This window comes from Trachurus japonicus, chromosome 3, assembly GCF_045865225.1.
Source record: "Trachurus japonicus isolate A0001 chromosome 3, Traja_1.0".
Taxonomy (NCBI): Eukaryota; Metazoa; Chordata; class Actinopteri; order Carangiformes; family Carangidae; genus Trachurus; species Trachurus japonicus.
The window spans coordinates 31340215-31366279 of record NC_140909.1 but is presented as its reverse complement, the minus strand read 5'-3'; the positions used below and the strand labels follow the sequence as shown (position 1 = coordinate 31366279).

At 42.7% G+C, this 26065-nt stretch overlaps 1 protein-coding gene across 1 annotated transcript in view; it reads right to left on the bottom strand.

Annotated features, from left to right (window-relative positions):
- c1qtnf4 (C1q and TNF related 4) overlaps positions 1–2267 on the bottom strand; it is a 34910-nt gene extending 32643 nt beyond the window's left edge. The window contains exon 1 of the mRNA XM_085770043.1: positions 2001–2267. The gene's annotated coding sequence lies outside the window, so the exon portion shown is untranslated. The remainder of the gene's footprint in view (positions 1–2000) is intronic.
- Positions 2268–26065: the final 23798 nt, after the last annotated feature.

Genomic DNA, 26065 nt, shown 5'->3' with positions numbered 1-26065 from the left:
TGTGTGTGTGTGTGTGCGCTTATTTTCCCATTCTGTAACCTGCAGCACTACCTGCAGAAATGCTCCAGTGAATACGTGCTTTGAGTATCAAACACACACCTGCTGTAAAACGTTTGGAGCTGTTTCTCAGATGAAAGATGTTGCAAATTGTTAAATTTATGCATAAAATTTAGCTTAAAGCCCCAGTATGTAACTTATTTGGCTTTTTATTAGCAAAAATCAAATATTGCTTTCATAAATACGTATTTCACTGAAGTCGAATCACACCTGCATACAAATGAAAGCTTCCTCGTACCTCAGAATGAGTTGTTATTACAAGTCGTTACAAATATACAAGGGGGGGGCGAACGGAACGGAGGCTGCCATGTTGCATACGACATCATCATGACAACGCCTGTATTGTTTTGCTGGCGGACCACTTGTTTACATAGATGCTTGTTTATCCTGTTACATGCAGCGTCTGTTGTCTGTCTGACGTCTGCCCCATTTCACGTGAACGCAACATTAAGAATATGTTCAGATATGCAACCGCACCACTAGATGGGGGGAATTCCTACACATTATACCTTTAAGATAACAAAAAATTACTTTTGATCAGTGCCCATATTTAGTGACGTCCCTCACATTGGATAAAGCAGTCGCCAAATGAGTGAATGTAAAATGTAAGTGCTGTAGCAACGAATGAAAGCAGCAAGTTTTTCATCAATACAGGCTGCGCTGACTGGTTTGAGAAGTTTCTATAAATGTGTTGATAGTTTATTCACAGTCACTTTGAGTTCCTATTGGACTCAGAGTGCTGAACATCCAGGATGACTCCAGCTTCCTCAGGGCTCCAAACTTTTCAGAACCATCCTCCTCTGAGCCTAGAGGGGATGTTATTTTTGATTGTGTATCTATCTTGTCATCAAAGTATGTGGATGTGTGTGTGATACTGTGCGATATAGACATGGCAATAGATAACAGTCTTGTAACTGCTGCTCTCTTTGTTTGCACTCTCCACATCCGTCTTCAGTAAGAGCAGCTGGATGCAGGCGAACAAACACACACAGATGCTGTAAATAACACAAGCATAACCCTTGTGTAATGTGTAATCTGCACACACTGAGTCAGATGATGAGTGTGTAGCCTGTAGCGGGCGTGTGTTACACTGATGCGGATTAAGATACTGTATCTGCAGACAAAAGGAGTCAACCTCCTCGGTGTGGAACAGCCAAGCTGAGATAGGGGAGATCTCATCTCCTCAGCTGCATTCATAGCAACCTGGATCTCCCCCCACAGATAATGACAGATAAATAAACCATAGGATATCCATGCACGGTGTCTGTGGCAAGATGTTACAAACAAGACAAAGCGCAGCTGAGCATACAAAAGAGGCATCTTGCCCCCTCTGCTCTCCCCTCACTCTATTATAACAGTCCAGCTCTCACATACTGTATAATATCAACTCTCTGTGCATGAATTTATTAGAGTATATACATTCCCTCCCTCTGCCCCTGTTGAGGTATCGCTGTTTCTGGAGATCAGTGCAGATTAATAATGCATGCTGCTCAGATGCGGCACGACTGCTGAACGCACACAGACAATATACTGTAGCTCTTTTCTCCAGCAGCAAGTGCACAGCGAGCAACACTTAGGGAGAGCTCCCATCAATATCACAGCAACACTTACAGAGTTCATCTGTGAAACCATACTTATGCACTGGGATGAAATATTAGTGTTAACACCAGCGCATTCCTGACTCTTTGTCCCTGTTGTTTGTGAGGACGCTCGTCCCTCAGGGCACAACAGAGACCCCCCCCCTCTGCTGATGCACCGGGCTTCTCGCTGCATGCCTGCACACTCCCCAACTTAGGCTGCGGACGAGCACGGAGTCAAGTTCACCGCACTCACACAAGCGTTAACCTTCACACCAGCATCATCTTAAATAAAAACCCCTCACACACACACACACACACACACACACACACAGAGGTGAGGAGGAGGAAGAAGAGTTGTCTCACCTGTGTGTAGGTTGCGTGTTGTCGTCCCTCCTTGACCGTGTGTGAAGCACAGAGCTGAAACTTCTGCCTCACCAGTGCTGTGTTGGATAAACCTCCCCTCCCTCCCTACACTCTCTCTCTCTCTGTACTCCCCCTCCTCTCTCTCTCTCTCTCTCTCTCTTACTCTCTCTGTCTCTCAATCTGCTCTCTCCCACTCTGCTTGCTCGCCTTTCTTGCTCTTTTTTTCCCCTCACTCGCTGTTTTATTCTCCATCTGCCTCCTTCACTGTCTTCCCTCAACCTGCTGCTGTCTTTGAAGCGGCATCACACAGCCCCTCCCCCAGTCATCACCTACACACACAGTATATATCCACACATATATCTATACACACACACACACACACACACACACACACACACACACACACACATATAAATACATACAGTGTATATAAATTCTAATGGAGGTTAAGATCTGATCAGGAGGTGCAATGCGTACCACTGCAGTGAGGATGCTGTTGAGATGGAATCCGATATGATGCTCTGTTAACCTACATCCTCTGTGTGTGTGTGTGTGTGTGTGTGTGTGTGTGTGTGTGTGTGTGTCTTTGTGTGTGTGTGTGTGTGTGTGTGTGTGTGTGTGTGCGTGCGTGTGTCTGTGTGTGTGCGTGTGTGTTAGTGTTCATGGATAAATAGGAGGGGAGGAGCAGCCTCACCATAATAACCGTTGGGCTTCACTGTGTGGTAACAACACTGCCAACTTCCTCCCTCCTGCTCATTGTTGGGACTCATTATCTCACCTCTGGGAGGGAGGGGGGTGAGGCAGGGGATTGGGGAGGGGGCGAGGAGAAAAAGAGGAGAGAGAATACATCTAATGCTCTCAAATTGAAATTCATCCTACCCCCGTCTCCCTTTATAATCTCATTCAAATTCCACAGTCTGTTGCTCGCTCATATTTAAATGAGCACTTGACTAAATCCCTCCTGTGCTTTTGCTTTTTCTCGGTCAGCGCTTGGCAGGCTGCCTCGCTCTGTTGCATCTGAGCATCCAGGATGCTTCTCGGGAAACTGGCACGCTCTTTGTGTTTTTGGCCAACGCACAGAAATAGAATTAAAAGAGTGGGCAGCGCGGCCGCGCAGTGATGCTAAACAGATTTTGTGTCAGCATCTCTGCTCTGACCGAGAGAAAGTAATGGGCCGTGGAGCCGCCAAAGCTCAGAACACACACACACACACACACACACACACACACACACACACACACACACACACACACACACACACACACACACACACACACACAGGGCTCAGTTCACACCTCTCACAGATTCTTGTGGAAGTTTGTTGTTCACATAAAGACTGAACTTGTTGCTCTTGTCTTTGTAGGACACAGGAGGAAGTCAGGTGGTTATAACTGATGACATTTACACCACTGCTCACTGTAGTGATGAGCCTCTACTGAGTGGTAGAAACTGTCCTCCTATAAAAAAAACCCCCCACAAACAAACATGTGCCATTTGTTCAGCTTGGTTACATCTTCTTAAAAATAAAGAATGATTCACATGAGTCATACTTATGTTTACCAAACTCATGTTCTTTATCTAACCGTAACCAAATACTGCCTAAGTAGTTGTTGTGCCTAAACCTAATGAAGCCATGATCATTGTGTTAATTATGATAACCATGAGGTCCATTACACATGGCACTGTTGATTATATTGAACTGCTCCACGATTCTTGCTCAGGGTTTTACAAAAAAACCAGACATATCTATTTTTGTTCCTGTGAAAATCAGTGCATAAATCAGATGTTGTGCAGAACATCTGTTTTTATTTTCAATTTAGCTGTGAAACATCAAACTGTTAAAGGGACAACGAGGAGTTTCTATTTGGTTATAAAAAAGTCTCACGTTTATGTGGATGAATCTCCGCTACCCACACTTGTTAATGGGCCCATTTTCGTTTTGTCTCTATCGTTATTTTGTTATTATTAGTGGTGGCGGAAATGCTGGTCAAGCCGACCAGCGTTTCTTTACTTTCGGTTTCGTGGTGAGTCATGAGAATAACGCAGCCGAATCGCCGTTTATGGTCGGAAGTACGACGGTATGTGATTGTCTTTGAACCTCTGACTTTAATTCTTGATGAATGAAAACATGAGTCCGTCTTGCGCCGGTCAAAGAATTTTATGGTGCGCGGAGGCTCATAAATGTAGTGTGAAAACGCTTTGCTTTTCCAAAACTCCTCGTTGTCCCTTTAAAAGTAGAAAAATGTCAAAATATAACAAAAAATTCTGCAATGGTGTAAAGGCCTGTCTGGAGATGGATGTAAATTTGCAGTAATTTGTGGAAATATGGGAAGAATGAATAGCACATTCAAGCTCTTAAGGAAATTAAATGGCCTTTTTTTTTATTTGGGGTGCATTTTCCTGAGGTTCACAGAAAAAAGAAAACATTTCTTCTCAGCTTTGACAAACTCTACATTTCCCCATTACTTAAATGAACAACTCTAAAAAATAGGACAGGCTGAATCACCGACCATTCCCCCTGATGGACGTCTATTTCTGGGCTCTTTATTCTGCCATCTGCCACCTTCAGCAGGTGTTCCTCATCCTGCACCATGAGACCAGCACACAGGACAGACTCAGTTAATGACCCAGCCCAGCTACCAGCTAATGATGGGAGAAGACGGCAAATTGGTCCTACTGTCACCCTCATCTTCTCTTTTCCCTCTTGCACATTTTCCTTCAACATCTTCACATTGCTGTCATTCCTTTTTTCACCCTCTCTCTCCCCTCATCGTCATCAATCGCTCCATCCACTAGGGATCAGCCAATTAACCTATAGCTGGTGTAAATGTGCCAGACTGCGAGATGAACAGAGCCAGTGCCTCGCTCTCTATCTGCGAGTGTGGGAAAGAGGAAAGTTGTTTCTGTTGCTCTTGGTGAGTGAAAGTCAGGGTTGTCTTTTCTGGCATTAATTAGTGAGAAAAGCATCTGCTGCGAATGCAACTGTGAGTCCAAAAAGCTTTGAAATGTCATCTCATGAAATACAAATTTTAGGAATAGAGGATGTGGGAAAAAAACAACAAGAGGGAGATATGGGAATATTTAATTTTTATTTTTATTTTCCCCAGTGTTAGAATTAAGACTATATTCTGCAGATAGAAGATGATGCGGTGCGTAGGCAGCTCCAGGCAACCTTGTAAATAACAAAGCACAGTCTCATCTGCTGGAGTAGAGATACGGTGATGAGCCTGCGACATGACATCTTCATCCTCCCTGATATTATGTTTTATTACTGATCCATGCCACCCAGAGAGATGTACTATATGGATGGATGGATTGATGGATGGATGCATGCAGAATAAGAAGATGAGTAGATGTAGGGGGAGGTGCAGCAGCAATCGATGATAGGGTGAGAAACAGAGAAAAGGCAAATATTTTAATAAGGGAAATCTTGTTGAAAAGCCTGTAATTTACTCCTTGTGAGTGGTGTTTAAAGGAACACCAGTAATCTAGGGTGAATGTGCAGCTTGTGGGTGTGGATTTAGGCTCTTTGCCCACTTGGATTTTCTTTTTTATATATGTAAAGCCTGCTCTGAGCTTGAAAAAAAACAACAACAACAAATGAACGATGAAATTAATTCTCCGCACTCTTTGTTAGAAGCATTATATATTCTATGTTTGATGTTGCAGTTGTTGTGCATACATTTAGTCCAAAGAGAATAAACTACTTTTGGATATAATTTAGAAACATCTTCCAATGTTGAATGGCATGTTCCAGGATTAAACATTTGACATCTGCTTCTTCTGATGATGCAGAGACTGGAAACTTGAAAAATCCACCCTCAAGTTCTAATGGAGCACACCACTCATCTGGTTTGCAAACATTTTATGTTAGCCTACTTTGGTATGTGCTGTAACTTCAGCTGTATAATCTTATGACTGGCCTATTGGAGTCATGAAGCTCAAAAAAGCTTGCCCCCCTAGCTGGAATTATTTTTGATGCCCACAGTCACAAATATTACAGAAATGAGAATGTTGTTAGTGTTTCTTTCTGTAGGCTACAACATAAATAAATACTTAAATCTTTACCTTTTGTAAATTGCAATCTTATGCAAATTCAACAGATTATAGCAAAGGGATTAAGCATATAAAGCAAATTCTTTGCGTTTCTCTCAGTTTCAATGCTTACAAACTTTCTTTTCCTCAGTCTGCACTTTGTGCCTTTGTGGAAATGTCCAAGTGTGAATACGAGTATCCAGTAAGCTGATAGTAAATGACTGAGTATTCCTCCCCGGCAGTGATGTAACGGGCTGGTTTCATTAAAGGGATCCTGATTTCTTGCTGTTTAATTATTCATCACAACGATCCATGAGCACTCACTGTCTTCTGACTCCTGCTCAACCTCTGTGGAGGGAAGTGGTGCCTTCCACTTTTCTGAATATTTCAAATATTTGAATATGTTAAAGTCAGACCAAGTTGCTTTTGATTTGCTGGAGTGATTTGTTGTATTACATTTTTTATGATTATTTTAACGGTCCGATCTGTATAGCGTGTTTATATTGGTATGAACATCTTTAATGTCATTCCCTCATTTGCAAAACATAGATACATAGCAGCCAGATACGTATGCATCGTACCCCATACAATTTGGATACAAATTTGCCTCGTTGCATCGATTAATGTTCAGTCTGTCTCATTTGAGATAAAAGAATATCAAGTTTCTGATAAGTCCGGTGCTTACTAAGAAACTGCAGAGGAATGATCCAGGTGTTCAATTTTCCCTTTACAGCAGAATATGTTGTTGGAGGATGTGTTTCACAGGTTCTTAGTGTTGTTATTATTAACATCAAGGCCTTCAGAGAGAGTTGCTTCAGGTTGCAGGGGGCTCTGTCACTGTGGGCTGCCCTAGTTTCATCATTAGCTCTGTTTTTATAGAGCAGGCTGGCAAACTAAATATAGCCGCTCAGTGGGCTCAGCCACACAGCCCAGAGAACAAAACTATCACTGCTTGTTGTTGTTGTTGTTGTTGATGATGATAATGTTGATTATGATAAATGTGATGATTGAGATGCGTCTTAACTGCAACATATCTCCACTCCTTATCTGCTGGGTTCACAACTTCCTCACCAGTACACCACAGGCTGAAAGGATATAGGCACAGTCACATCACCGACCATCATCACCAACACACAGAGATGGACAGAGTACTCGACCCCAGTACTTGAGTAAGAGTACAAATACTACTGGTCAAAATTTACTCCGTTACAAGTAAAAGTAGCTCAGTCGACATGTTACTCGAGTAAGAGTAAAAAAGTACTTGCTTTTAAATTTACTTTAAGTAAAAGTAAGAGTAAGAGTAAATTTCTTATTTTTCACATCAATGAATTACTATAATTTTTTCTAAATGAATTTAAGGACCTTTTAACTCTTGTTTCTGAGAATTAACTCTTTGAAACCAGCTGCACTGATGTGCTGCTTTTAGGGGTTAGGGTTTCCTTCTTTGACAAACACAGCTTGTGTCCAATAGGATTTTAGGAAAAAAAAAAAAGACCAGACCTGAAAGTAACAAGTACTTTTCAGCCTTCCTAGAAATTAACGAGTAACGAGTAAAAGTAAAAAATATTTGTCTTGGAAATGTATTCAAGTAAGAGTAATAAATACCAAAGAAATCTAATACTGAAGTAAAGTACAAATCCTCTGGATATGTACTTAAGTACAGTACTCAAGTAAATTTACTCCGTTACTGTCCACCACTGCCATCACAAATGACACAACCAAACAGTTGAACAGGTCAGCCATTTCAAATACCTCGGACTCACTATAGACAATAAACTAACATTTGATCAACACATCACTAATATTCACAAAAGGTCCCAGCAAAGACTCCATGTCATCCACAAGCTCCGTGCCCTCTCTTTTGTCCCCCACCGCCTGTCATCATCACTATACACTAGCATCATTCAACCCATCCTGCTGTACTGTTTCCCCTGCTATTACAACATGCTGTCCACCACCAACAAGACCAGGCTCATATATAGTAAACTGCATCCAAAATCATCAGCCACACCAAACCTTTCAGAGCTCAACCACAGAGCTGTCACACGCCTCGCACGGACAATAACCAATGAATAGCATCACTCCCTCAACCCGCACTCCACGCTGCTGACGTCAGGTCGCAGGTCCAGGACCCTGAGGAGGAGACGGGCTCGTTTCAGCCGGGGCTTTGTCCCCTCTGCCATTGCTGTACTTACTGTAAGAATCTGCTGCTGTGTTGGGATCAGGAACAATGCTTTCCTCAACCTCAGGTTACTTAGAAAGAATTTGCCTTGGATGGTTTATCAACATCACTGTGACTGCACACTGTAAAGAGAAAGTCAAAGGTGTGTTGATGGATGCTGCAAAGGACCAGTCCTCTGATGATGATGATGATGATAACCCTAGTAAAATGCAGGTCCAGACTGGTCCCACTGGAACAGTGGTAGTGTTATTTTATTGTTGTTGTTTTAAAATTGTGGGTAATGAAGAAGTTGCCACTTTTTTTGCTCCAAGCATTTTCTGTTGTGTGTGTGAATTAGCATTGCAACCCATACTTCTGTTAATTCTTTCTGGCTGTAATCATTGTCATCGCTTCCCTTCAGAGTTTTTGCTTATCAGCCTGTGAGCATTATCCCCAGGCCAGGTAGGCGTGTGTGTGTGTGTGTGTGTGTGTGTGTGTGTGTGTGTATGTGTTGCACTGCCGCTGGTGCAGTTCTGTCTCGCTGCATTGACTTTGTAAGTGGGCTCAACCAATACGATACCAATTATTTCTAGACTTACAACCAATATGCCAATATAAAACTACTGCTGCATGAGGTCCCCATTTTAAGTCAGTGAAAGTAGGCTGGATAAAACACCTGTATGATGCAACACAGTGCCACTCACAATGTCCTCCGCAATGATCACACAGTTAAATCAACTAATGTCTGAAACAGCTTTAATAGAAACTGATCAGAACCTTCATGAGAGAGGGTTTCCTGCAGGATCGCCATGTTACTGCATCAATTTTAGTTGGAGGTTCCTAATGAAGTGACACTTACAGTAAGTGTGTATATGCACCGGCTGCAGGGTGCCTGATTTGAATTAATAGGTTGAATTTAGTGCCGTTCTCACTCGGGGCTTATTCACTCAGCAGCCTAAAGATGCTCTTTGATTTAATAGTTGCATCATGTATTATCATTTTTGCCAAATAACACCTTTTCTCCTCCACTACCACTTTCAAAAGTTTACTCAGAGACATTTCAGCTCCTCATTGACTCTTCTGATTTGCTGACATCAACCTGTTGTCACTAGATCTACAGAGAAAAGCTGGGAAAGGAGAAGCTGAACTGCAGTTGTAGTGGAAAAATATGAGAGGGGACAATGCAGGAGATGACGGGTGGGACATTCAGGGATTAGATGAGTGACCGGAGGACAGGTGCACAGGGACGGCTCAGGGTGCAGATGGTCCTGGGACAAGAGGTCGGAGGGAGGAATCAAACACAAGATAGAAACCATAGATCCAACAAGTGTGGACCTACCGCTGGTCGGTTGGTATCCTCCCTGTAGCTTTGCTGCAGCTGTCAGATTTCACCTTTAAAGGGATAGTTCACCCAAAATTCAAATTTCACTCATTATCTACTCACCCTCATGTCAACTAAGAGCTGTGAGAATTTTCAGAGTCCTCCGTTCCTTCTCTGAGTTACGGGGGGGTCCGTGCAGCAGTATTTGTCCATATAATGGTTGTCAATGGATACCAACTTTCTTCGTCCAAAAAGACACACCAAAAAACATCCAAATACCTCCATAGTGCTCGTCTGTAATGTCCCTCTTGTATTGAAGCCCCGACATGAGAAATTGTTCAGAAAAAAATTAAATAAGTCTATATTTTAAGCTTGTTTGTAGTGGAAGCTCGCAGTGTCTCAGTTCACTGCTCTTCCTGTGTCAGTGCAAATCTCGCGTGATTTGCACTGACCGGCGGAACAATTTCTCATGTCGGGGCTTCAATACAATAGGGACATTACAGACGAGCAGCATGGAGGTATTTAGATGTTTTTTGGTGTGTCTTTTTGGACGAAAGTTGGTATCCATTGACAACCATTATATGGACAAATACTGCTACACGGACCCCCCCGTAACTCAGAGAAGGCACGGAGGACTCTGAAAATTCTCACAGCTCTTAGTCGACATGAGGGTGAGTAGATAATTTGAATTTTGGGTGAACCATCCCTTTAACACTCTGATTAGCAGGTGAAGGCTGATGGAAATCTTGTGTAACCTGAGAAGAGGTCGTCACCAAACAGAACCTGAAACTTTTAAGTGTAGCTCCAGGTACTTTTCCTCAGGCACCCAAAGGTTCCTATAGCACGTTGTTGTCAGTGTTTCCACTTTCGTCTGAGGTGCTGTGAAGATTATGCAAATCAGGCCGACAGGCGTACAGGAAAACCTTTTTATTTTTTAAAAACATTTTTAACTTGTCTCCTACCTGTTTGACAGTGTGGGTGATGCTGAGCTTGCTCCACCCTGTTGTTATTCTGGCATAGACCTTTTTGTTTCCAACAATTCCAATTCTTGCTAAATACATCATCTTCTGCACAGACGTCTGAGCGAGGCCTGCACCTCGTCTGTCAGTGTTATACTTCCTTATTGAACTCATTCTTGCACCATGATGAAAAACAGACTCAAATCAAAACAAACTGCACCTTTTTAAACATGCCACAAATTCAAATTCAAATTTTTATTGTCATATGCACTGAAGACAGCGTCACACAGTACAATGAAATTCTTACTCCGTGATGATACCTCCGGCAACATTAAAAAGCAAGTAATAATAAAAACAATACTAGTTAAAATGTTTAGCATTGAAGCCCACATGCCCCAAAGTACCTGAACCTTTGGAAGCAATATAATGTGATTGTATTTATGTATTTATTTATGTATGTATTAGGGCTGTCAGAGTTAACGCGTTAATCGCGATGAGATTAATTAAAAAAATTAACGCATTAAATTTTTTAATCGCGGTTAATCGCGGCCCATTTTGTCCTCTGTCTGCTGGACTGGAGGACTGGAGTGTGGGACCTCCAGTCCAGTAGGTGGCGGTAAGCCACCTTCAAGTTGGTTGCTACACAAATATACACAGTCTAACATATATCCACAGCTCCATCCATTGATTTTTTGACGGCTTTGTTGTCAACAAATGCACGTGGCAATGTATTGATTTTTTTGACGGCGGTTGTCAACAAATGCACGTGGCGATGTATTGATTTTTTGAGGCTTCTGTTGTCAACAAATGCGCATGGCCAGGCAAAGGTGTAGCAACGTAACGGGCAATTTCCACTGGATGCAATTCGTTTCAATTCTGTGTGAGTTTCATGCATCATGTGTTATGATTAGGTAGGCCTGCTAGGTCTGGTCTAAAAGTTGTTTGTCTAGAGATTATAACACTTTGGAGTGTTGAAAGTCCAAAGCGCCATATATAATATTTTTAATAGAGATTAATCGCGAGTTAACTATGGAAAAAATGTGATTAATCGCGATTAGAAAAATTAATCGTTTGACAGCCCTAGTATGTATGCATGTATGCATGTATGCATGTATGTATGTATGTATGTACGTATGTATGAGACTATTTTGGGGGCAAATCAGTTCCCACTGAACAAAATTAGACCCTGGTTCCTGTGGTCGGAATGCATATAGTTTAATGGCCCTGCCAATATGAGATTTCTGGGGGTCAATATTGATATTAGGGAGTTGATTACTGTTTTCTCAAGCCCTCGTCAGTCCTACAGTGTTGTGTGGAGCAGAAATGAGAGAACCACAAACTGAATGAACACAACACTCACATTATTTTTCTCTTGTGGATCGACTAATGCAAGGACATCATTTCTAAATTAAACCCAGACAGTCTGCAGTTCACCTGTGAAGTTTTAAGGAATAAAAAAGAACAATACACTGATAATGATACGACTGAGAAAGACTCAGATTAAATGATGAATCATTCGGTGGCTACATAGTTCCTTTGAGGATCCTGGTTCCTGGGGAAGCTGCGGTGGAAATGAGGCTGGAGTTGAGCCTCGGTCAGAACCAAGGCCGTAACCATGGAGTCAACTTTGAGGGGGACCAAATTTCTCTCTTTCTATATATACCGTACTTTCTGGACTATAAGCCGCTACTTTTTTCCCCACCCCAGTGTCCCAGCTCTGTAACCCGTAATCTTTTGTTTATGACGGTTAAGACTACACACGCGTCGTAACATCGTAACGTTATCCACCGCTCCATTTATTGATTTTTGGCCGGCTTCGTTGTAAACAAATGTACATGGGCGAGAGGAGCGCAACCAAAACAGCGGAAAAGCGAGCGGACTTGCACAGTTCCCTACTGTCTTTCTGTGTAAATATCTCATGTTACAACATGAAAACCTGTGGCTTATATTCAAGTGTGGCCTATATATGTATTTTCTTTTCAAATTTAGCTGGTGCGGCTTATACTCAGGTGCGCTCTATAGTCCAGAAAGCACAGTAAATTCACACATGGGATACTTTTTTATTTTTTAAATCAGCTAGCTATATATTAGGGGGGGACATTTTGAGCATATCTGAATATATATAGTAATTACGGCCTCGGTCAGAACAATAGGAAACAGTTGTGCAAATATGAAATCTGGACACACAATAAAAGGTTTGACGGTTGAGCTTCTCACTCATCTCACACCTGCAGTCTCTCTCTCCTGCCAATACTTTAAGAGCATTTGGGGCTGAACGTCTTTTAAATGCACTGAACCCGCTCCACCAGTGAACGTGACTGTAAATCAGCCTGAAGCCACAGCACAGCAGCTGCGGCGTGTGACAGGAGGGAGTCTGAACGAACAGAAAACAAACACAGGAATGATTCACATGTAACACTCTGCTGTGTATGATATCTCCTGTGGTATTTGAAATCCTCACAGTGTACACTAGCAGCAGCTCATGTGGGCAGATGTGTTTTCTTCTGAGAGACATGGTGAATTTAAGACACAGCAGCACGTGAATGCAGAGACTGAGCTTCCTGAATTTCCCCAAAGTGACTTTGACTTTTTTCTCCCTCTGCTGTGAGTCTGGCTCTCAAATGGACCTGCTCTATTTTCCCACTATAATCCTGTTAGTACATGTTGGTGGCGTTTCAGGAAATTTCGTATACACCTGTCCTTGACACCTCTCTCTCCATTCGGCTGCTTCTCCCTGTTCTACTTTTGTCACATGCACAATATGTGTGTGTATGTGCAAGTGTGTGTGTGTGTGTGAGAGATGTGATGATTACCTGCCATCACTGACTTCAAGTCTCACACAAGGATATTTATGCTCACTCTGTGACAGCTACTCCACCTATCTCTGAGGTGACTGAACATGCACTCACTCACTCACACACACACACACACACACACACACACACACACACACACACACACACACACACACACACACACACACACACACACAGGTGGTAGTAATCTCCCAATGCTGACATGACCGTCTCAATCTGTCTCTCTGCCCTGAGGCCTCTATTGCTGGGCTGATTCAATTTACCTCCATCAAAATGCAATTTCTCTGCTTCGCCATCTCCTCCTTCCCCTCCCCATCCCTTCTTCTTCTTCCCTCCCTCCCTCTGTCCTTCATTTTCCTCCTTGAACCTCCCTTTTTCCGTCTTCTTATCTCACACCTTCACTCATCTCATCTTTCTTTTTTCATCTCTCAGACTTTTTTTTTTTCCTTTACAGGCTAGATGCTGATATTTCCCCAGGGCTCCTGCCTGCCTGTCTCCTGTTGTTTCTCCCTGGATGAGCAGGCTGTGATGGTGGAGATGGGCAACGGCGGCAACTCTTATCTCATCACAGGACGATTGCACTCACATCACAAAGGTTACAGGGATGATGAGGTATGACAGAGGAGGGGGGGGCGGGGTGGGGGGGGGTGAGGCCTGGAGCCTCTTTGGGCTGTCTGCTGGTGAACTCTGCCACTGACGGCTTGATAAAAGACGATGATATGCATGTAAAATGATTTAAAATTGGGCACTTTAAAGGCAGACTTCAGCGGGTACATCACACATCGATGTCAAAGCTCCTGCCACCAGAGAGAGGCTATGAGGAAGGGGAGTGAATACATGAACAGCAGAGAACAGAACAAAATTCAGAACAGAACAACACCGCTGTGTATTTACTGCAGATTTAATTCAATCACCGCTCATCGTACAAATTGCATTTCTTAAGTAGGAAATAATACGATTTTCCTCTGAGAAAAGGCACAACTAGAATATAGCCGAGTTACGAGTGAACAGCATTAATGACTGACTGCTGTGTGTCACTCACACACACACGCACACAGTGGAAACCTGAGACTGCTCCACGTGACATAATGCACTGCAACAACAACAAAACTTCCACTGTTTGAGTTGTCCTTGAGTCTGTATGCATCATTCTCATGGACATGATATCTCAGAAACAACTGATTGTTGATTGAGTTGTGGCACAAACATTCACTCAGTACAATTACATGACACTTGAAAAAACTGAATTATTGCCTTAATCCGACTATAACTGGATAACTGAAGTGCATGTAAACACCTTAGTCCGACTGAAATCGGAGTTGGAGAACTCCGATTAAGACACCCAGATAATGCGATTGGAATTCGATTTTCTCTGTCATGTATATACGCCTTAGTCGGAGTATAACTGGACAATGCATGTGCGCATGCTCCACAACCGTAGAGACGGCACCAAGGGGAGCAGAGAAGCTGCCCGAACCCCGCAAAGTAAAGACAGAAAAGTCAGGACAGGCGGCGTATTAACCCGCTGAAACGACGGGTGATGCTGCATGAGGGGGCGGACCCCGTCAGTTATTCGATTTTCTCAGTTGCATGTAAATTGAGACAAAGGACAGAAGTCAGATTAGACGCCAAAATCGAATTTTGAGCATAGCTCGATTAAGCTGTGCATGTAAACGTACTGACTGGGACTGAAGGATGAACTGATAAGATTTTAGGGGTCAAAGGTCAAGGTCACCGTGACCTCAGAAAACACTTAAATGCTTCGAAGAATTTTATGCAAATGGTTCATATTTCTTATAACTCTGGATAAACAGGGATGTAACCTAGAAATAGTCTGAGTGGCGGAGGGATACAGCCATGAGGAAGTGATTCTAGTATCATCATCAGTCACAGGAAGCTGCTTGAAATCTGTGTCAACATGTTTCATTGGAATAACACAGATCGAAGAGGAGGCTCAGCCTCACATTCGTGTTTTTGTTAACTTTTCTAGTTGAGCGTCATCCTGCTGGAACAAGCTGATCAGAAATAATACACAGACTGACTGTGACATTCAGACCCAGCACACCAGCAGCCGCAGAAGTCTGGGCCAGGCTTGTTGTGTCCACAGATTCATGCTGTTGACCCTCAGTGGAAATACAGAACCATTAGACCAGGGTGTCTTTTCAGTCTTCTTCTGTCCAATGTTCAGTCTGAGTCCACTGCAGATCTCAGCTTTCTGTTCATGGTGACAGGAAGTGGAACCTGACGTAGTCTCAGCTGTTGTCATCGATCCGCCTGAAGCTTTGATGTGTTATTCACTGCGATGCTTTTCTGCTTAGCACAGTTGTAGAGTGGTTATCTGGGTGACAGATAAGAGCGTTGACACTTTCACTTTTGAGTTGCTGTGCAGTGGAAGCAGGTGAATGTGGAGGAGAAGCTGGGATATGGGTCTAAAGCTTCACTTTAGTCTGAAGTGCTGAGAACTTGTGGAATTCAGTGATACTCTCAAACTTAAAGGTACATTGTGTAAGAATTACTCCCATCTAGCGGTGCGGTTGTAGATCGCAAGCAACTCAGTCGTATTTTTCATGCTGCATTCATGTGAAATCGGTTAGATGGCAGACGGACAACAGCTGCTGCAGGTAACGGCATAAACAAGCCTTTATGTAAACAAGTGACCCGTCAGGACGAAGCAAAACAATACACGTGACAATATGTTGTCATGGTGATGTCGTATTGTTGACCTGACCCACGTTTTACCGGATTTCTCTCCACTTCTGTGACTAAAATGACATCTGTTTTGTTACCGATGGCCGTTTTTCCGACTGCACCAGGTGCAGTCCTCACAGTCCTCACTGCGTTACCGCGGTGACTTTTCACAGACACCACCTCGACCTGAGCCGACAGCTCCGGTGTCTCCGCTGAGTTTCCGTGGTTTCTTACCGTCACGCTGCCACTGAACGCAAAAACATGGCGAAACGACATGTCAGCTATACCGAGCTTACCCGCTCCATGTAGATATGAATGATATGAACGGCTAATTCAGAGCTTACCGGAACACTTAAGTTTGTTGATGGGGGGGATTATTGATGAATGAAAAACGTACTTTTGAACGAAATAATCGATTTTTGTGAATAGATAACAGAAGAAGTTACACAATGTACCTTTAAGAATAAAAGCTATTAATCAACTTTCTCAAGTCTAAGAATCACTCCTACTCCCCCAGATATTTAAGAGACCTTGAGATGTGTCCTAAGTGGTAGGAGTTGCCAGTAGGGGATGGCACTAAGGCGAGAGAGACGTGTGTGAACCTTCCAGAAGCAGAAGGACATTCTGGTTTTGTTTGATGACGAGCAGTTGATCAAACAATGTCGACTCGTTTGTACAGAGCGGGTATCATCCTTGTCACAGATTTAATATGGGACGTCATCACAATGCTTTCATTTCTTGCCACTGGAAAAATGCAACAATGTAATGCTGAATTAATGAATTGGAGACATTAGGAAACATTTATTTTTGATTAATTCCCAGTGTATATTTTGTAGATTATTGTCAAAATATGGTTGAATACACTCCCATTGGCCTTTTAACTATTCACTGAGATTTCTAAGATATGTTCTTAGATAAGGACCTCCGTTCAGCGATTGGCCACTGGTTAATGGCACATAGTACAGAGACTGGCACTTAAGATTCAGTCCTAACTTAGCTAAAAGTGTGAGTAAGACACTTGATAACTAACTTTTAAGTGCAGCTTTCAGTGAAGAATTTATTTTACTCATTAGTCAGCTCACAGCAGTGTTCTTAGGAGTAATACTAAGAAGCTTGATAAATACGGCCCCAGATCTGTATCTAATTCAGAGCCAAGTATGAAAGTGGTTCAAACGTGACGGGAAAAGATTAGACTCCATGTGGTTTGTGCCTTTCACCCTGTCATTAAACATCAGATGTGGGTCATATAGAGGGAAAAATCACATTGGGGCCACTTGGGCCCCTGTGTGGATTTAGTCATAGGGACAAATTTGCTCCCAAAGGAAAATGAACAAATGCAACACAGCCACACTCACGATCTGTTGCTGATAATGTGTGAAATATAACGACCTCTCCAGTGACATTTGAGTAATTGGAACAAAAAGCACCTCTACAACAGTCTCTCTCTCTCTCTCTCTCTGCAGCCTGTGCTCTGCCGACTCTCTCGCTCCAGCCTTGATGTAAAGCCCACAGCTGAGTACAACAAGTTCACTCTGCTTTCACATCGACAATAATGCTGCGTTCACATGGCAACGGCAAACCGGATGTCATTTTAGTGGACGAGAGAACGACGGTAAAACTTGGGGGAGGCCGGCAAAGAATACCGTCGACGGCAACGGCAAAACCGCCCGGAGTTAAAGGACAATTCCAGGTGAATTCAACTCGGGGGTGTATTTTCCTAACATTTTAGGTCTAAAAGAAGGAATCTGAAGATTTTCAGTTTAATTGCTCCTGTTTTCCACAGACAGCGTCAGGTGAAGCAAGTCAAGAGTTGATATTCCTGTGTTTATGACACAAACGGGAGCTTTCCAACTGCACCTGAACACACCGCGCACGGCAACTGGGTCTCGCGCGAGACTCCGGGAGACTTTGAATTAGATGTAGTTTTACAAACATGTCGGCTTGCTTGAAGTAAATAAACTTCTCGGTGCATGTTTGAGTTGCCATCTAACGCTGTCTGTGAAAAAAAATTGCAGCTTTGAGGGATGTAAACAGCCTAAACAGTGGAACTTGCATCCGCTCCCATTCATCGCTGCCGTGGCGATGTGGGGACAGACACAACAGGAGCGATTAAACTGAAAATCTTCAGATTCCTTCTTTTAGACCTAAAATGATAGGAACATACACCCCCGAGTTGAATTCGCCTGAAATTGTCCTTTAAAATATTTTAACTTTTGCCATCCACCGCAATGGTATCCTTAACCGGGTGTGACGTATGTGTTGAGTATGTCGACATCGCCATAGCAACATAGTGACGCGTTTTGCCATCATGCCGTCCCGTCGGGCCATTGGTTTGTTTTTACCGTTCCGTCCAGCGGCACTGGCCATCTGCTGTCTGCCATCTGCCGGACTCCATGTGAACGCAGCACAAGGCCTCTTGTGTAGATTTATGTCAGCATGGACAACCAGAGGAAACCAGATGAAACAAAGCAGTAAACACTTGGCTTCATCATAGAAAATATCCCAGATTAAGTGCTGATAATTTTCATTGTTAGCAGGTTCTTCTCAATTTTTAGCAGGTGGTTTGCATCTGCTGGCTGCTTGGAAACACCGGCTCCAACACTCATAATGCTTACTTTAGGCTTGGTTTGTTCTTCTATAAGGGCGCAACGCTCAATTTAGGTGCCTGAGAGTCTTGATGACCAGCCAGTCGATATCTGCTGTTGAGGCTCAGCAGCTCTAGATGCTCCTGTCAGCTCTGATCAGTGTGATGGAGCGGAACGCAGGCAAACAGGGCAGCAATGTGCCACAAGGGTTACCGCAGTATCAGAAAAACTAATATCAGTCTTTGCCAAGTCTCAGCTTGAGAGGAAGTCCATTTGAGAAATGTGAGTGAGAGTCTGTAGCGACACATGCAGCTCTGTGGCGCTGCACTGCTCATTAAGAGGACAAATACGCTGTGTGAGATGGATAAAAGTTGGTCTCTGAAGTTTGCTTGTCTCTTGTGCCTTCTTAGCATCACGTCACTTTAATTTAATTTGCCCCCAAAACTGAAAGTTTCCCTCCAAGGGCATGTCATATTTCAAGTAAATGAAGGAAAGTGGCTGGAGGGAGGTGTCAGAGTGAGGCTGAGTTGACACTGCTGTGTGCCGGAGTCTCATTTTCCTAAAATATGAGACACCAGTGACAATAACCAGGGTTCACACTGATAATGCCTGCATTTTTGCGGGACATATTTTTACATAAACCGGTGACACCATTAAATACCATTTACAAAGTTCAGTTTGAATCATTCCTCAATAACGGTTTTATGCACAGGTGAGGTTTGCATAAGGACAGTCCCTGCTGATATTTGAGTGAACCTGCTTGTAGACGTTTGTAATTACATCATATTAGATATTTCCCATGTGCCCTCCCAAAGGCTGCGTTTCCATGACGATTCTAACATTTGATTGACTGAAAGAGCGGGGCCTACATGCACAAATATCAGGCTTCCTGTCAGTGGGGGGGAAAGCAGATCAGCATGGGCCAGTCCCCAGATAGAAACTAACCGGCAGCTACTGTGATTTAAAATTGCTTCATATTATTAAATTGCACTGATGCAAATTAATAATAACATATAAAAAAGTGTGTAGACTCGAAATGAAATAGAGAGATGTTAAAATGTCTTTTTTTTTCTTTCTGAAGATATTAATATTCTTTAAAAATTCAAGATATGAAACTGAAATTAGATAAGTTTCATAGAGAACATACTGTAGGTAAACCTTTGTGGTACAGTAGCTCTACCTGATTTTAATGAACCCAAAACAAATGCCACTGGTCACCTTGCATGTACATGTTACTGTACCCTCCACTATAATTGGTATGACAAGAGGTGGCTCATTCAGCTATAAACACCTGCAGAAGAAGATGCAAAATGACAGAAGTATGAGCTCCATGTTTACAGCAGTGCCCTCGTTTGGTCTGAACACAGCCTCAGACTCTTTGAGCTAAGTTTTGTGCTAAAATTGTGCAAAGCCAGAACACTCCACTCCACAATGAGGACAGGTCTTCTGAGATACTGCTGATAAACAACTCCAGTGTGGGAGCGTTGAACATTGTTTCTCACGTGCACCAGTTTACTCCTGTTTCCAGCTGAGCTTCGCACCCAGAGGAATCTCTGGATCGATCAGTGATGAAACTGGTCTCCTCAGCAAACTCCTCAGTGTGGATGTTCCTTCTTAGTCCAAATCTTCTTTATGGAAAAGAAAAAAAAAACGTTTATTGCGTTTCCAACACAATCCCCTCGAAGATCTCCGTTCTTCCAGAGATTTGTATTCTGTCCCTGCATGAGAAACCCATCATCTCTTACAAACAAAATGTCTTGTTGATAATTGAACTTTCTTCTTGAAAGGCTGACATGGGAATCATTTCTCAAATATTTGAAATCAACATCTGCAAACCTAACCTAATTTTTATGAGATGTGACTGTACCCCTTTTCATCCACTATTAAAGCAGAAGTAAGTGGTCCGGTCGTTTTCGCTAATGCTGCATTCCAGGCAGGCTTTTGAAATCGTAAATTACAGCTTCAAGTCACAACTTACGACTTTGTAGCGTTCCAGGCAACCCACTCGTGTTTTTCCGACCTGTTTTACCGGTGAAAGTCACTCTAACGGCCACTCGTAACTTCCGACCGGTGAACTCGTACCAGATCGAACTGGTACGACTTCACAGTCGGAAAAATACGAGTTTCCTTGAACGCACCATAACAGTCCTCGTTCCTACGTCGCCACATTCACGGCATTCCTTGGCTGCACACACAGCCCTGCATGCCGTTCTCTCTCCTCATTGGATAAAAACTGTAGGATACGATAAATGTTTTCTCCTCGGCTCAGAGCAGAGCAGAGGGACTGAGAGACCCGTGATTCAGACCAAACACTCTATGTAAGTGATTGCTGTCGGAAGATATAACTATTTAAGACTTATATTAACACAAATATATCACTTACTTCTGCTTTAATCATTTTCTAAAACTGGTGTACTCATTTTATTCACATTTTTAAAGCATATTTTTTGAGCATTTTTTGCCATTATTGAGAGAGACAGGAAATGGGGAGGAAGAGAGATGGGGAATGACATGCAGTAAAGGGCCGCCCAATGCCAGATTTCGGACCAAGGCCGACTGCAGCGAGGACTATATAGCCTCTGCATATGGGGTGCCTGCTCAACCCACAGCGCCACACGGCACCCCATTTTATTCACTTTTTAATAGACATTTCAGTATGCAATGTGCATATTTATTCTATCATGGAGGGGTTAGGAATGGGGGGAGTTGTCACAAGAAAGACTCTGGAAAAGTGATGAACAATATTCAAAATAAAAACATCCATGCATTGATTAGTTTACCTATAGTTGCAAACACAAGTAAAGCATCACTCAGGTGCACCATGCGCTGTGTGGCGGTGGAAGCGATCTGTCTCCGTAGGCATTAATTCACATGGTAACATGTTGGCAGAGAGCCAGCCTATCAGAGAGCCTCTGGAGAGCCGTGTGAGAGCTCTGTCTTGGCTCAATAGCAGTGGAAACGTGCACGCTCCACCGACTCCTCTGTTTCTTCCTGTACCCATGTGACTCATGCACATTTTCATTCAGAGTAAAAACCATCCCGCAGATTTTATTTCCCAGTGAATTGCTTTAATTTTAAACGGCCTGAGGGTCCTGACTTCTTCTCTACAGTCCAGAGTTTATTTTCCATGTCACAAAAAGTGAAAGAAAAAAAAGTGAAAATGAGAAGATGGATAAATTCTTCTCAGCAGGGAATCGACCATTTACTGAGCCCCTCTTCCACACAGTGGTTTCCCAATCATAACTTAACTGTAATCAGGCATGGCAGGTTCGTCAGGGATTGGTTGACTGTCATTTCATTACACCTTTCCACAAAGCAAAAAAACTGAGCCAAAGTGTGAGGACATGATTTAACAGAGTGATAAAGTCACAGATGTATGATCTGAAGTAGTGTCCTCACTGCAGAGCCCAAGAGATGGCACATTATTTAGTTAATGAATTTAAAATGCACCCTTAAAAATAAGAAAAGTGCAAAAAAGAGGTACAAAGATTTAAAAGGAGACTGCTGCACCCCACAGCCTTTGTCCCAACTGTGGCAGCCATGAACTCAAATCTGACCCACAACCCCTTGCTGCATGTCATCTCCCCTCTGTCACTCCTTGACCTGTGTGTTATACTCCACTGTGCTTTAATAGTAACAGTAAAAAGGCCTAAAACTAACTTGAATTTAAATATGAGATGGTGGAGCAGTTTTCAGCTTTTAAGTCTACTTGCTATCATAGTTTGTCCTCTGTCTGTCACATTTCAATATGTGATCCATGTTCACTCTACATTGAGTACTCATTGACACCGTGTTTTCCCTCATGTGTTTACAGAAACAGTTTTGTTTGTAGATGTTGATGATCCCTCCCAGCTGGCAGTGCAGAGTGAACTGCCGTTCACATCGTCCTCAGGGACTTCAGATTGCTAAATGCATTTCTTTTCTCAGGAGGGGCAGGACGTCATCCTTCTCTGTTTACATTTGACTGCATCTATTTTCACTGATTGCATGTGAATTTAAAATACAACTGAGTATTTAACTCAGTTGTGGATGGTGTTTTCTCTAACACCACCCATTTTCATTTAAATTGATGTTGTTCAGTCATTCCCATTCATTTCCAAACAGCATGGGAATAGACGGTGCTTTTTCAAAGCTATTTAAAATCCAATCTGGCTTTATGTGTTTAATTAATTTAAATTCATTGTGTAATTGCAGTATAAGTCAGACTAATGATGCTTTCTAGTGGGGCACGTAATATGTCACAGCAGGTGAGTTCTGTTTACATTGTAGAGAACAAAGACATTGTTTTAATGCATGCTAGACATCATCAGGAAGATTTCTACTGCTGATATTATTTCTGAGAACTCGCACCCACTCCCTCTTGACGTTATATGTCATATCCAGCAGTGTGGAAAATGCATTAAAATACTCTACTGAGGTGGTTCATTGGTAACAGCAGGTATTAATGGCTCTTAATTTCCCTTCTGTCTTATCATACTGCAGCTATTTCCTGCTCCAGCGGGAGCAAGTTGTTGCAGAGGGTGTCAAACCAAATGCTACAAGCTATTAGTACTTGTTGGTTTGCTTAGAAAATAATATAGCTGGGTGTGAGCTGCCCTCTATCATCAAATGTAATTAACAAATTCATGGCAATAGGAGTAATTAGCGTTAAATGGCAGACCCTGCTACATGTGCTTCGTGTTCAGTCAAATAGAGGCGTTCAATCTGAAATCCAAAGTAGCAGTAAAAATAACACAGGGCTAACCTAAAGTCACATCAGAGTGCAGGAAAAAGAGTGACCTCAGTGACCTTGAATGTGACATGATTGTTGGTGCCAGATGTTCTTAGTGTGACAGATGTGCTGGTATGAGTTTATCTGAAACGGACGATCCCCTGGGATTTTCACATAGGACAGTCTCCAGAGTTTTTCCTCAGAATAGTGTGAAAAACAACAAACACACAGTGAGCAGCAGCTCGGCCTGAGGAGAGTGGACGGACTGGCTGGAGCTGAACACTCTGGCTTTAGAGAGAAGCAGCTCACTATGAGATGCTGAGGGACCACACCCTGCTGTTTATCTCCTAACATTTGCATGTCTGAAAAAAACTGAAGTTCTTTACTGAAGAGTCTAACTGCGCTGAGAAATGTGTGCTCTCACTTAACATGGATGAAGAATGTGCCTTTAGTCAGTCGCTCATAAACAGTCATTCTTTTTAAAGTCTTCCCTGTTGTCACTATCAGCTGTCACTCGACAACGTCAGGAATCTGTGGCCCGCCTCTTCCCTCCATCAGCCGACTGTTGATGCCTCTTCTCCAGGGGAGCTGTCTGATCAGAGAGCCCTCATCATCTCCACAACTGGGGCAAGTTTCCTCCAAAAGGAAGCACCTTTAAAAAAAGGTGAAAAATTGGAGTGGAGAGTTTTTGTTTAGCTACTTTTGCTTACAGTACAGTAGATCCCTTCATACAAGGGCATGCAATACAGTCATACTCTGACTTAACCTGCAGTAATTTGTGCCCGCCACAATTTCCTGCAAAAAGTTAAATTACTGTATGTACAGTATCATACCTCTTTATATGCAAATTCTACTTAATATGGATCCTCACAGCTCATTCGTGTCTCAGTTGTGAACTTTCAAATCAAATTAATCACGAGAGACGAAGCCTAATAATAGGATTTATGTGAAGGACCAGAGTGAAGTGAAATGCAGTTTATTGTGAACACTAACAGAAGGAAACTCACAGAAACTTGCCCCAGTTGTTGTGATGAAGAGGAGAGAGCGATAAGAAGCAAAGGGCCAGAGGTTGAACTCCACCAGGTGTTCCTCACTTCCCACTGGAAACGTCCTTGTTGTGTTGTTGTGACTATTTTCGGCACAGGTCGCAAAAGTCAAAGAGATGAAGATGTTTTCTCTGATGTGTATGATTGGAAATTGGATCACCTTGTTGAGTATCACTTTGGATTTGTTTGTAACTGAACTGTGTCTCCTCCTTCACATGAAAACCCAGCGGTAACTGAGCCAGGTGAACCATCTTCATAGAACAGGTTGTCAGGACGACCAATTAATCCAGATTAGCTTTAAACACCTCGGGGTTTGTTTAATTTAATATGAGGATGTCTTTAAGATGTATAAATATATAAAACAGTTTGGTCCCAAACTGCAGAGCCACCCACCCCCACCCCTCCAGGTCACCCTCCACTCATTACCTCCACCTGAGCTCCACCAACAGCACGACTCGAGCCACATGATAGTATCAAATGAATTGTGCTCACTTCTATGGCAACACATACCAGGAATGTTGAGCACACCCATTAAACCACAACACACACACACACACACACACACACACACACACACACACACACACACACACACACACACACACACACACACACACACCGCCACCGCCACCATTCACACTCAAACAAATTAATGGATTAAACAACCACATGAGTTGAATTCTAAGTGAAGGGCAGTCGTGATGCTCTGACATCAAACACCTGCTGCGGTTTGGTTCGTGCTGTGAATCCACTCAGACATGAGCGTCACGTCAAACGAATCAAACAAGGACACCGAGTGCAGTTTGTTCATAATGTATCAGGTGTGTTGACAAGAGCAGAACAGAGTAGAATAGCTAATCAGAGCCTTTTATTCACTAAATCTATGAAGGTGTGTCCTTCTGGTCTATGGAGGACTATTATAAAATCAACATCAATTCTTTTTTTTTTAATCCCAGTAAAAAATACTGTTATTTTAAAATAACTTTCCTGACACCAACTGACCTTTTGCAGCACTAATCTAGATTGGTTGAGTAATTGTGTTGCGGGTTGATTTAAAGAACTATGCAAGATTTGTACCTTAATTAAACAGCTTCTGGGTAATTTTGATGGTTAAATAAATTACTTGTCACTTGTTACAGGGAGAACCGTTGAGGCTCTCTGGTCTCTTTGGCCGAAAACCAACTTCACAAGATCAGAGCCTCCGACCCGGTTGTCTTGCTGTCACGCAAAACAAACACATCCCACACCCATAATCTCTTTTATGTTTATGATAGATAAGACTACACATAAATACACATCGTAACGTGTACATGATATATAACATTATCCACCACTCCATGAATTACTTTCTCGCAGGCTCGCAGGAGGGTTAGCAAAACAGCAAAAAAGTGACTGGACTTGCAGTGTGGACTTGTAGTGTCTCCCCTTTAAGGTGTGCACCAAAATTTTTACCAGTGCTCTGAGTGGAAACAATTTGTCTGAAACCCAGACAATCTTGTGGTGCTGCTATGACACATCGAGTCTTGAAATTCATCCTCTAAATGAAGCAGCCACACCGCTTTTCTTTCCCTCTTATGCACAGATGAGGAGCAGTTTGTTACGGGTCTCAAGTGTGAAAAACCACAGTAGCAAATGCTTTTGGTTCTACGTTGCTCCGTTCCCTGGAAAACACAGTATTGAGTTCAGAGGAATGAGGATGTGTGAACCATGCATTTATCTTCCCAAATTTCCTCTGAGGAGTGG